At 33.6% G+C, this 12,092-nt stretch overlaps 1 long non-coding RNA gene and 1 pseudogene across 1 annotated transcript in view; both read right to left on the bottom strand.

Moving 5' to 3' along the window:
* LOC138811974 (uncharacterized) overlaps nt 1-12,092 on the bottom strand; it is a 47,983-nt gene that overhangs the window by 19,650 nt on the left and 16,241 nt on the right. The gene's annotated exons all lie outside the window — the stretch shown is intronic.
* Nucleotides 10,595-10,694, bottom strand: LOC138811977 (U6 spliceosomal RNA; annotated as a pseudogene).

Genomic DNA, 12,092 nt, shown 5'->3' with positions numbered 1-12,092 from the left:
CAGAAAGCACACACACAAACACACAAAAACCACATAAACACACACACACACACACCACCTACACATATTTGCAATATTGATATTATCATATTAAATGGAGGAAATTATCACAAACAGTAAAAGTATGTTAATATATGAAATAATAATATTGCTCGTAGTATTTAAAAGTTTGGTAGAAAGAAAATAGTCACAATATACTTGGATTTTAATAGATTAAGTAAATTGAGAATTAATAGAAGACATGAGAACTTTTGCAAATAAGTTTTAAACAATAAACATTTGAAACATGTGTCCTTTTATTTTAACAAATGATTGATATTACTGGTGTTTTAACTCAAGATTTAGAATATGATAGCGAGGTGCTGTATATAACGCTAGGGATGGTTATATCCATAATTATTTCACTCTGAATATTTTTATTCTAAGGCCTCATAGTTTACCAGTCTCTCCCGAATTACAAACTCTATTTACACATCCCACCATAGCTGGAAAATGGATGTCACAAATCACCATGCCGAGCTCAAAGCTTTTTTTTTTTAATTCAAAGTAAACGTACTTCCAAAAAGTGACCAAGTAATGAAGCTTTTCTTAGTAAAGTATGTGCTTCTTGAAAATACTGTAAGTATTTGTTACCTGCACAAATATTTTTATACTATAAGAAAATAAATGTATTTAGATTCACTAACCATGTAAAATTAAGAAATTAATTTTTAAATAGCCACATGTTAAATATTATAAAAGCAAAATATATGTGTCTGAATAATTTACATGGGTAAAAATCATGCAAAATTAAATTAACTGATCCTAAACTTTGAAAAAAGAATTACTCTAAAGAAAGAAAAAGAAATATTTAAGCTCAAAATTTGAAATTTAGAAAATAAAATGAAGTAGGGGCTGGGAAGGTAGCTCAGTTGTAGAGCCCTTGCCTTGCAAGCATGAGGCCCTGGGTTCGATTCCTCAGCACCAAAAAAGAAAAAAGAAAAAAGCCGGAAGTGGTGATGTGGCTCAAGTGGCTCAAGCGCTAGCCTTGAGCTGAAGAGCTGAGGGACAGGGCCCAGGCCCAGACTTCAGGCCCCACAACCGGACCCCGCCCCCCCCAAAAAAAGTAAAGAAAATGAAGTATACTCTTTAGTTGAATTAATTAAGTGTAAATTCTCTGTATATCAATTTTATAATAAAAATGAACAAAAACAGCAAAAGTACCCATTGATCAATGGCAACAGCAAAAGCATCAATAGTTCTTGTTTTGAGTGTAAAAAAATATCGTTGGAATATATAACAATGTTCCTTCCCGAAGAAATGTACTCATTACCTCATTTATGTAACTGTAACCACTGAGTACATTACCATTACAATAAAATTAATTTGAAATTAAAAATAAACCAAATAATATACCAATTAAGAATTCTTAGAAGCCATTGGTGAAAAACATTGTAAAAAATTCCCTAAATATCCAAGAAATATACTTTGATGATACTATTTAAACGCTTCAACTTCAGCAGAAAAGCAAAAAGTTTAAAAACTGTTACAAAGTAAAGTAATAAATCAGAATATATTACCATTAATAATAATCATATGATGAATTTATAGTGTTAGTCAAGTATGTAAGAAATGAGGCAATTTGCCATTCATTTGCACTTAATAAGTGAAAAGAATTTTCTAGGTCTTTTAAAATTATCATAAGTTTAATGAAGAAATTATTCTGTCACATCATATGATAATCAAAGCTGATATTAGAACAAAGAACAGATTTATTAAGATTTTGGATGTTAATGTATATACTTATTTTGGTTGTGGAAAATGTGGGGATTTCAACTTGGGGTATATTGTTCTTGCAGGCCGGCATCATATCTGTGGTTAATTTTAGGATAGTAGTTCCCTTTCCACAAGAACATGCACCTGATCTGTCCTTTTAGCCTTCCCATCATCAATGGCATCAGAGTTGCACACCAACTTTTCTAGCTTGCTACTTTGCCTGGCCTGGATCCTCAGTCCTTCCAATCTTAGTTTCTAGATAGCGCAGGATGATGGAAATGATCCAATTCACCCAGCTATAGATTGAGAAATAAGTCCACTAAATTTTGGCCTGGGTTCTGTCCTCAAGCCACCTAAGTAGTTAAGAGTACACATGTGATACCCTGGTGCCAAGCAGTAAGAATATTTTTAAAGCAAGTAGACATATATATATATATATATATATATATATATATATATATATATATATATAAAACTTAGGCTTGTGAATACCTCAGGAAAAGAATAAAAGAGCAGTGAAGCACAGAGGATAGGTAGAATTTTAACTAGCTACTCAGAGGCTGAATAAGCTTAGCTACCTACTCGGGAGTCTGAGATCTGAAGACCACTGTTCAATCATGAAAATACAAGCGATTATCTAAAAAAACACACACAACAGAATTGTAGCAGTGGCTGAAGTAGTAGACCACTATCCTTGGGCACAAAAGGTGAGGAATAGTTCCCAGGGACTATCAAGCCTCAAGAATGATGAATGCAAGCATGAGCATATGCACATGTTCGTGTGTGTACTTGTACATGCATGCACACATATACAAACACAAATGAATATTTCAATGTGAAGTTATTTATTTTTTTACCTTGCTGTACTTTATTTCCCTGTATTAGTTCACAAATTAACAAAATCAGCTAAGGACCTATTTACATAAAATTCATCATGTTTCTCTAAAATCTAATCTCTTTTTGGAAGCCTGCTTTTATTTGTCCCAAAAGTAAATTATTCAGGAAGTCAATTCATCACTCTCAAGTCTATAGTATTAGATGATTGTTTAGGTTCCTCCTAGCAATATGGTTTTTTGAAATTCTGCATCAAGCAATATATTTCTTTTACTAGAACAGAAACCTCTGTCAAACAATTAATAATAGCTTATTCTCCTCCTGGCATTCATCTGTAGTTTTATTTTCTTCATATATTTCATGATCTCTCTGTGTATGCCAAAGTCTGCGCTTAGCATGTGTATACCATTCATAGATACTGAAATTGCTTTGGAATAAATAATGTTCACCCTGACTATCTTGAAAAAGAAGCATTGGTTTCTTAGCACTTTAAGTAAGAACTTGAGGGAAAGAAACAAAAGGAAAAGTGAGGAACAACTCAACACATAGATTCAAATGAAACAAAACAACCCAAGAAAACAAAAATTAATTCAGTACTCAAGAACCTGCAGGAAATGAAAGATTTAAAAAAATCAGCTATGACAAGCTTATGAAATTCGTGACTACATGGGAGTGCAGTTGGGAGGATAGTGGCTAAAGCCCAGACTGAACAGAAAGTTCTGTACACAATGCCATGCACCTGTTATTCTAAATTCCAGGAAGAATAACATGAAGTGCACTGAGACCAAGTTCATACACAAGTAGGAAGCAAGTTTCTAGCTGAAAAATAATCAGGATAACTTAGGGCTGGGGGCATGACAAAATGGTAAGAACATCCATTTAAGGGGCACAAAACACTCAATCAAACTCTAGTATTAGGGGTAAAAAAAAAGCTATGATTTAAATAATTAGAACAATTGTAATACTTGAGTATTTGAGTGGAGAAAAATCCATTAGAGAGATAGAATGAACCCATGTTCCAATCTACTTTAGTGATAATATTTTGTGGTACTTGAGACAAAACAGAGTTACCTTGCAAATGAGCATGGATGTACATTTGGGTGATGGAAATACTCTACTTACAGAGGTGTAAATTAGAATTTTTGGGTAGATTGTAGTTCTTGAACTAAGAGCCTGAGCCTTGAGCTTTTTCTCTCAAGGATACTTCTCTAATACTTTGAGCCAAAGTTCCAATTCTGATTTTCTGTTGGTTGTTTTGAGATAAGAGGCTCATGGACTTTCCTGCCCAGGATGGCTTCAAACCATGATCTTAGCCTCCTGAGTAACCAGGATTCCAGGCATGAGCCGTTGACGTTTTTAATAATTCAGTAAATTGTATAGTTACAGAAGTTATAAATTATCATTGTAACCTGTGTAATATATGTGTATATATAGATCAATGCATACAGTTAGAAATACATTGACATACTTTTGCATCTACAGTAGATTTATGAAATCATCCTTCATTATAAAATAAAATGGAAACAAATTTAATAAGGAGCAAAACAAAGGGAATTTTTACACGTTACTACTTGTTGAATGGAAGATGAATTGTGAGAATCAGTTTGGGAAAACCATCTCTACTTTAACAAAATGGATAATTGCTATTAATTTCAATCAACTTTGGTGGGGGGGAGTATTGGATGAGGGGGCGGGGGGAGGCTGGGAACGGATGTGAAAGGTAAACAAAGGAGGAGGCTGCAATGCTTGATAAGAAATGTACTCCTTATCTTGCCCATGTAATTGTAACTCCTCTGTACAGTATGTTCACAAAAAAATAAAATAAAATAAAAAAGAAATAAAAAAGAAAAAAGTATAGGGAAAGGTTATATAAAGATCCATTACACTTAAATCATGATTTATTTAATGGAAATTCCCTTGTACAACTAGTTAACATAATGAAAATATAATTAAAAAGAATGGAGACATCTGATCTTAAACTGTGTTCTCTTAAACCATGAGTCAATATAATAGTTTCCTCCTCAGAAATTTTCTTTGCAGGTATTTTCCTCATAGTGACAGAAAAATGATCAATGCAATGAATATCAATACATCACATTGCACATCAGAAAGAGACACAATAAAAATCACAGTAAAAATGTTAGAATTCACCACATGATAAAATAACAGGTAGAATGTGCCAAATGCTAATTGATTATTTTTCCAAGTACTTTACCTATGGTATCTAATTTAATCCACAGAATAATCCCATAAAGTGGAACTACTTACATTTTTAATTCTCTGATGATGATATTGAAGTCTTCAGAGTTGTAATTACTAGTACAACATTGCACACATGTAAGTGTTAGCCTGAGGTCCATCCCCGACTGTATCAATTAACCTCATTCTATTTTATGACTAAAATTCTAGGAAAAATTCCTAGAATTTTTGTGTACACTCATAATATTACATTTTATCTTTGTTAGAAAATAGGGAACTGTAATATGAAAACTTGAAGTTCAGAATCAATGTATACCTCCCTGGTGAAAGGAACTGCTAAAATATAACATTCTTGATTTCTAGGTCAAAATAGCAGAAATCATATTCTATCCCTGCACTCAACACTGCACTGCCTGGGGAGCCTAACTCTGTTTAACACTGTCTTACTGAAAGAATGACCTCCCCAATTCCTGATGGAAACAGACTGCAGGTCTTCTCGACCAATCATTTCCACATTGTAGCTCAAGTAAGTTGTTTACCATTAGAAGTATTTTGATAGTTTTTTATACCCAACATTTTGAGACAAAGGTACTACTTTAAAATGCTATTAAAGCAACACTGATATAAAAATCACCTTTGACCCCAGATAAATAATTTGCCTTTCATGTACCCAAAAATGCAGTCTGACCTATTATTAATGTTAGGAATGAGGGGATAAAAAATCATAGACAAGAAGGCCTAAGCATGAATTAAAGCCTCTCCAACTTGTGAATACAATTGGTTTAAAAAGACATTAAGGGCTGGGAAGGTGGCTCAGTGGTAGAGTGCTTGCCTTGCATGCATGAAGCCCTGGGTTCGATTCCGCAGCACCACATAAGCAAAAAGAAAAAAAACGCAAGTGGTGCTGTGGCTCAAGTGGAAGACCGCTAGCCTTGAACTGAAGAGCTGAGGGACAGCGCCCAGGCCCAGAGTTCAGGCCCCACTACCAGACTCCCCCACCCCCGAAAAAAAGATATCAATACTACTATATTTGTTCAAAATTTCTTATGATACTGAAGATTCAATTGTAAACTGTTAACATTTGAAAATAATTCATTTTCTTGGGAGTAGGAAACAAAACACAAGGTTAATCCTAATCATATTCAAAGACATTTATTTATACTACAAATTCACTCTCGTAACTACAAAGATTCTAAAAATAACTGAAGCATAGTGTAACGAAAGACATAATTTAACTTCATCATATACATTCAAAGGACTTTGCTAATAGAAAATAAATTTATACTAATAATTATCTCAGCCAATTCACTTCCATTCTTTTATTCTATATCTTTTATTTTCATAAAAACTGGCTTTTCATAAAATGATGCATAAAAAGCCTATATACCCACTTACATTTTCAGATTTTAACAATGTTTATTTCAGAAATGTCTTTAGCTGTATAGTCAATGAACTGAAATAACACTAAAATATTCAAAGGGTTTTCAGAAATTGCAAGACTCGCTCTGTGATGTTATTTATATTGGAAAGGATATTCAAAAAGCCTTATTTGTTAAAGTTGTGATAGTTACTCCCACAAAAGTACTATTAATGAAGAAACCTTTGTATGTATAATACAACTTCAAATGCATCCACAATCTGGAGGTGACACATGCTTTTTGTTTGTTTTTGCAATGTATATCTAACAAACATATCCACAATACTGATTTTCAGTAAATATGATGGGATATTCAAACCTAAAAAATACGGGGTTTATTATCTTAGTGTGAATAGATTCAAACTTACAAAGAAAGTTATTTTCAACAGAAATCCGGAAAGAGTTTATCCACCTTGAGTTTCACAGGAATAACTGGAGAGTAATAACTGTTTGGTCAAGTTGGTCAAAATTACTCTATGAGTATATCTTAAAAGTATATCCAATTTAAGAGGTCAAATACATATTTTGTACTGAGAGTCATATTACAGCAATGACTTACTACATAATTATATGTGTATTTTCTTTCCTAGCATATACTAAGAGCTTAAAGTGATCTCTTTTATCTAACTTAATGGTGTAAATGCTTTGATTATGATGATGTTATTATTTTACAAATAAAATGTACAGAAGGGTGGTTCCACTGAAATGACAGGATGGAACACTGATAAATAACAATATTGCAACATAGCCCTTTTCAGCCTCACTGTCCACATTGGCAAGCAACATTGCAACCGCACACACACACACACACACACACACACACACACACACACACACACACACATGTGTGCACATGTACACACACATATACATGAATGCCAAATTCAGGGTTTATTGTACATAAAAGTTCAATTAAAATATTAGTGATTAGAAAAATGATAATTTGACTTATTACAAAATAATACATAATCTAATCACCACGGTTGTTACATTTTACCTGTCTCTCCACATGTGACCACTTAATTTATTTTTAGTTCATTCATTTATTCATCATTCACTAGTTTGGTGCCAATACTGGAGCTTGAACTCAAGGCTTGGCTCTGTCCCAGAATTTGTTATGTTTTTGTTTTAGTTTTCTCAATGCTAGCATTTTACTGCTTATACTACAGGTCCATTTCTAGCTTTTGCTGGTTACTTTCAAACCAGAATCTAATGAACTTTTTTGTCTGGTTTCAAAGCACAGTCATCAGATTTCGTCTTTCTGATTAGGTAGGATTAAAGACCTGAACCACCCGTGTGGATCTTAATTTTTCCTGTACATATGTAATGCACATACTTAGATAGTAATTTAAAACTGAGAGCATAGAAGCAAGATGTACAGTGATGATATTGTCCTGTCAGAAATTCAAGTTAGTAATGTAAATTTCTTCTTAAGACCATACACAAAAAATACTTAAGAAGAAACTTGATGTTGTGTGTGTATATGTGCATGTGTGTGTGTGTGTGTGTGTGTGTGTGTGTGTGTGCTGTTGCAATATGTTCCACATATAAGCACTGTGCAGCGGTGTCCAGCCATTCACAGTTATTGCATGAATATCTGCCTTGAGATACCAACTCATGGGCAATGTCTAGGTGTCCACTCTAGGCTTCATGATGAAGAGGGGTATACTCATCCTCATCCCTAGTATTCATATAAGTGGCCCTTTTGGAAAGTACTCTCCACACTGTAGTAAGCTGTAAGATAAGCACTCTACCACTGAGCCACCTTCCCAGCCCAAGGATTAAGGTTCTTGCCTGTAATTTGGTCAAAGCTATGTCTCTTTACATAGGCGACTAAAAATGTATTTACTAATTTCAAGTAAATACATAAATTCTATTTCCATCTCTTTTAAAAAATAAAAAAAAAATTGTTTGCTCTGTAAATTGATTAGATGCATGGATTTTGTGGCTAGCTATGTCATTTCACATATGTATCTCTTTTCCTCTTTCTCTTTCATGGTTCTCATAGACAATATGGTTGCTCCATAATTATCCTAATTTATTTTGCTTTTATATTTTTAGTTTCATCATTTCACTTTCTGCTCTGCCATTTCCCAGAACAGCACCACATAAACAGAAAAATCCAGAAGTGGTTCTGTGGCTCAAGTTGTAGAGCGCTTGCCTTGATTTGAAGAGCTAAAGGAGAGTGCCCAGGCCGAGCTCAGGCCCCACAACTAATTTAAAAAAAGAATTTAAATACTTGATAATTCTACTAACAGATCTGACTGAAATCAGTTGAATCACATTTTTCCTGTACAATGAAGGAATAGGTCCAGGCTAGGAAAGCAGCTACAGAAGGCAGGCAGAATGTATCTGTGACAAAACTTTGTGGAAAATGGAATCGAGGACTACTTACTGGTGATTCACTTGCACTTGAAGCATGAATCAGAACTATTGCTTGCTGATTCTGAACTATTGCTTTGATCATTATATTTTCCAAGAAGAAAAAGTGAAATTTAATTGATAGTAAAGGACTATTAATACATTTTGACTTCTCATTAAGCATCTTCAATAATCAAAATAACTTGAATGCAATAGACAGGCCTATTTTTAGATGAAAACAACTGTCTTTTATAAGATTATTTCTTTGTTGCTTTGTATGTCCCTCCCCCACAGTGTAACCCCCGCTTTCACTATATTTGATGTCAGTATAACATGTGGAGGAGATGGGGACAAACAAGTCGTTTAAGGATTCAGGTGGACCTGTTGCAACAATGAGAAGTACAAAATGTCATGTCAAAACCAACTTTACAATGTCGGTGTGGGGGGGGAGGGGGGTATAATTGGGTGGGGGGAGGGGGGAGGCTGGGAAGGGAGGTGAAAGGTAAACAAAGCAGGAGGCTGCAATGCTTGGTAAGAAATGTATGCATTATCCTGCCCATGTAATTGTAGCCCCTCTGTACAGTATGTTCTCAAATAAAATAAAATTAAATTTAAAAAAATAAAAATAAAAAACATAAAAAAACAAGAATTTAGGTAGTCATACCAAGGACTTCTATTTTACTACTGCATTATACATTTTTTCTAATGTTGGATACCAACATTAGAAAGCTACTAGAAAGCTCTTAAAGCCCATATGTTGAATAGTGAGTTCTCTTACACTATAACATGATATTTCCCAAATCATTTACAAAGAAGGCATTGTTTCCTATTTTCTCATTCCTAGAATAAGCTGCACATGAAGACACCAAGGGTCCTCATGTTCAGACAAGGAACAAGATGAAAAAGTGAGGAATGGTATCAATTTCAAGAAAAAAAAATGGAGTAGGATCCAAGCAAATTTCTTACTATGGTGTGAAGACTACTTTCCAAAAAGGCCACCCAGATGAATACTAGGGATGAGGATGAGCATAGCCCTCTTCATATGGAAGCCTAGAATGGACATTTAGACATTGTCCATGAGTTGGTAGCTCAAGGCAGATATTCATGCAATAACTCTGAATGGCTGACACCCCTGCACAGTGCTTATATGTGGAATAATACCAGAGTGGCAGATACCAATCCCCAAATTAAAGGCCTCTGGTCCTCCTTGCATGTTGCTGCTGGGAATATAAATCGAAATGATACTCTGTTGAACCATTATATCAAACCAGGTTTGAAGAACAGCTTGGAAGAAACTGCATTTAATATTGCCAAAAGGAAAAGTATGTATCACTACCTCTTTGAAGTTGTGGAAGGCTGTACAAATTGTTCTCATAAGTCGTAATGGTTTGGTTAAGTTTATTAAATTTCAAAAATGCCAGTCCATCCTCTGTGGCCCTACACATTTTTTCACAATAAAAAGCAACAGCAATATCTTACTTTTAAAATTCATGGATTCCATGGTATTCTTCCAAGTGAATTGCCTGACTCTGATGTCAAAATGCATTCAAGAGTTTTTTGTATACATCTATAATGATTTCTGCAGAGATTGTGATTTTTTTATCAGAAATAATTTTAACTTATCTGTTGAAATGGTGCTTTTGGGAAACAAGTATATCTATGTTTGTACAATATCCATAATCTATTTCATTCGCTCCTAGATATAATACTTTGAATTCTACATTTTTATATAATGTATAGTTTCATTAATAAATGTGTCCTTTCAGATTGCATTCCATATAGAAGAAGTTTAAAATTCCTTTTTATCCTAGGTCCTTATATTATTTTATTTCTTTGGGATAACATGACAATGTTGTCTAATTTCAGTTTTGTAATGGTTATGCAATGTAAAGGCCTTTCTAAGGTGAAGATTTAATATACTGATGTCAAACTAACCTTTAATTCTATGAATTACATGTATTGTTACACTTGTATTTTTGTAATCAACTTTTTAATAACTGTTTTTATATTTCTTGCATCAGAAGAATGACAACTATAGAATACTTCACAAATTTTCATATAATCCTTGTGCAAGTGCCATGTTCATCTCTGTGTTATTGTAATTTGGGTAGACCTGCTGCTGAAGCATGAAGTACCCTCTAAATTTAAATACTTAATGATGCAATCTTTATACAGGCATATATCCATGGTTGCCTATTTGTAACAAGGACCACTTATTGTTCCTTAAATTGCGATTGATCTTATTTCTCTAAAATTCTGTGTATAGTGGAAAAGCTTATATCATTTGGTCGATTGCTCATATTTACAATTTTTTTGTCAATGACTATTTTGTCGTTTTCATTTTAAATTTGATCATACTTTGAAGCCTTTAAAGCTAAGTCCAAAGGTGATGGCTTTTCAAGTACTTATTTATCAACTGAGTTAGCTTTGTAGAGCTAATTGATTCAAAGTAAGCCTTGCTTGAGAGCTACTTCTAAACTTCTGCAGCTTAAAATTTCCCAAATTAGGTCTTGCTGGGACAAATGTCTACCTGAACCTTTACCCTTCTTCCTTGTAGGAACAGACCAACCAGAATATCTCACCCTGACAGCATAGATTGTCTTACTGGAACAAAATTAATCTTAGTTACAAGGGATCATAGAGAGATGAACAGTTCAGACAGAATTGTTCAGAATAGAAGGTATTTTATCAAAATATAATTGTTTATTATACTTATCATTTCAAAAGTAGCTAAAGCCAAGAAGGTGAAAAAATTTTCATATGCATGATTACCTAGTGTCCTGGCCTGTCTATCATCCAACCAGGCAGGAACTTACACTACTGACTCTCTATCACCAAATATTTCCATAGCTCCTGGAAAAGTCCATATGTTTCTCCTTGAAATTAGCCCTTAAATTGGTAATGTTTTAATCACAGTGTTTCCTCTTGCCTCTAGGCTGTAAATCTACAAATGGTAAAGCTTTAAGTCTAACTCTACCAAACACTGAGGTGGAGATAATGGAAGAAAACTTTAAAATAGAGTTGCCTTTGATTCCCTAACCACAACACAACAATGCAAAACAATTTTTATATTATATATACTTATATATTTTATATTTATAAATATAAAGTATGTGCTGATTTTAAATTTCACACAATGAATATTACTAGAATTGATAATTTGACAAATATATTGACACTTATTCTGATAAATAGAATGGAATATAAATAATTAGATTTAGGATATATATTAGAATATAAAAAGTATCAATGCAATATCTTCGGTATAAACTTGTGATACGTTCTATGTGTTCGTGATCTTCTGAAATCACATGGTAAAATAACAATATTGTTTTCTGCTAATCTATAACGGATTTTACTCTGATGCTCTGTTTATTGTTTTAACTCGCTGGTCCCAAAGTGTTTTTCTCCATATTTCTGAAGCATTCTTACAGATTATACCCAAATTTTGCTGATATGATGTCTAAAATCTATTATTTTTCTGAAGGACCCACGGATCCGAGGATACCAGTTCCTAGTTATCTGT

Source organism: Dipodomys merriami, unplaced genomic scaffold, assembly GCF_024711535.1.
Source record: "Dipodomys merriami isolate MVZ:Mamm:240054 unplaced genomic scaffold, mDipMer1.0.p SCAF_553, whole genome shotgun sequence".
NCBI lineage: Eukaryota > Metazoa > Chordata > Mammalia > Rodentia > Heteromyidae > Dipodomys > Dipodomys merriami.
This window is presented reverse-complemented; position numbering and strand designations above follow the sequence as displayed.